The 2,204-nt window shown below is 35.1% G+C and overlaps 1 pseudogene; it reads right to left on the bottom strand.

Annotated features, from left to right (window-relative positions):
• Positions 1-957: 957 nt before the first annotated feature.
• On the bottom strand, positions 958-1,057 carry LOC128592478 (uncharacterized; annotated as a pseudogene).
• Between the last annotated feature and the right edge of the window lie 1,147 nt (positions 1,058-2,204).

Genomic DNA, 2,204 nt, shown 5'->3' with positions numbered 1-2,204 from the left:
GCTGTGAATAGCAACAGCGTTGTGAGCTGTCAGTGACTACTGCACAAGCTGTGAAATTACACCATGAAGCAAATTTGATTGTACTGAAAAGACTTTTCACAGGACAAAAGCATAGATATCTCTTCACACAATTTTGGACTCATGCTAATGACTCGTACTTGTATTCGCAGGGCAGCCGCTAGAAATGTTGTAAGAGGCCTGATGAATAGAGGGCTATATTGCCTGAGTTCTGCTTCAGAGCTTTTCAGCACCTGGATCATAGCATGACATGCAAAATCAGAAGTCAGACTAAATTGGTTTATTCTTTTAGTTTGGGACCTAACACAAATCTTTTATTCCATCAGATGCACAAATTATTAGAATTTTCTATTCAGTCTAGTTAAGCACATTACATTTTTCTGTTTAGGCAAGAACTGCAAATTTTCTTAAATATCAGTTAAAAAAATTCTAAATTACTCCTAACCATGATCTGTAACTTTGTATTTATTTTAACAGAACCCTTGTTATTTATTTATTTATTTTATTTTATCATAGCTGTGTACATTAATGTAATTATGGGGTATAATGTGCTAGTTTTATATACAATTTGAAAAACTTTCATCAAACTGGTTAACGTAACCTTCACCTCATTTTCTTAGTTATTGTGTTAAGACATTTATATTCTACACTTAGTACATTTAACATGTACCCTTGAAAAACGCACCATAGGTGTGGTCCCACCCATTACCCTCCCTCCACCTGTCCTGCCCCCTTTCCTCCCCTCCCCCTTCTCTTTCCCTTTCATCTGGGGCTGTAGTTGGGTTATAGCTTTCATATGGAAGTGTGAGTGTTTGTAAATTGGTTTCATAGTAGGGCTGAGTACATTGGATACTTTTCTTCCATTCTTTAGATACTTTGCTTAAGAAGAATATGTTCCAGTTCCATTCACGTAAACATGAAAGAGGTAAAGTCTCCATCAAAAATATGGAATGCTTCATAAATTTGCGTGTCATCCTTGCGCAGAGGCCATGCTAATCTTCTCTTCCAATTTTAGCATATGTGCTGCTGAAGTGAGCACAGAACACTTGTTGAATATATGCTTGTGTATGAGTAAATGGCATAACACATTAGCATTGAAGACATACATCTTTCTGAAGTTTCCTCGTATTGAACCTTAGTATGATCCTAAATCTGATTTGAATGCCTGTACATTAACATGTAAGATACAGATGACATAGAAATATAGTAGTATGTAACTTATTGCATTTAGGTGTGCTAGAATTATTCAGCTGATTTATTAGTTTCAGTAAAAGTTCAGCATGTTTTCTGTATCAATGTTTGCAACATTTGGCATCTTTGTTCAGTAAAGCAATAGGTATATACTGTCACACAAATGAACAATAGTAGAAATAAAAATTACATATATAATGTGTATATATAAATAAATTAGTCTGTGGCTGGCACATCTTTTAAGGAAAACAGAAATTTATAAAAGTAATGACAAAAGTAATTTGTGTAGGGATTAAAGTCTCTTAGCCTGCTAGGTTTGCTGAAAATTCACTGACATGAGGCAAATTGATTAAGGAAGAAGATACAAATTTACTTTTACGTATATACAAGGTGACTCTCAGAATGAAGATTTAATTCTCAAGGAGGTGCAGAGGTTTTTAAACCATGCAAGTTTGAAAACAGAAAAACAGGTGTGGGGAGGAAGAGAGGAAGCGGCTTGACTAGCTATCGAAGGTGGTCTTATTATACAAATAAAACCATATAGGTAACAGCCCACAAAAAGAATAAATAGTAAATGTTTTCTTTTTTTCTAGACCTTTAAAGGTGTCAGTCTCAGTAAATATTTTCTAAATTGAAAAAAGATAGAACTTCCTGCATTTTCTACCGTTGTAAATTTTCCCTCACAAAAACAGGTTTGCAGTATTACTTCTATCTGTAAGAATCATGGCAGCCATCTCAAACTAGGTCAAAGAAATATACCTGTTACAGCTCAAGCAGGTTGTATTGCTGCTGAAAAGAGAAGAGCCAATACACTGAGACAGTTGGTGTTGCAGGGGAGAAAGAGTTTAATATTGCAGAGTGCTAAGCAAGACAACGAGAAATTTTTTTTAATGCATCTCTCCAAAACTTTGGAAGAAGGGGGTTTTAAAGATAGTTTGGTGGGCAAAGGTTAGGCAATGAAGTCTTCTAATTGGCTTGATTTGGTACGAAGAAGT

Source organism: Nycticebus coucang, chromosome 1, assembly GCF_027406575.1.
Source record: "Nycticebus coucang isolate mNycCou1 chromosome 1, mNycCou1.pri, whole genome shotgun sequence".
In the NCBI taxonomy this organism is placed as follows: Eukaryota; Metazoa; Chordata; class Mammalia; order Primates; family Lorisidae; genus Nycticebus; species Nycticebus coucang.
This window is presented reverse-complemented; position numbering and strand designations above follow the sequence as displayed.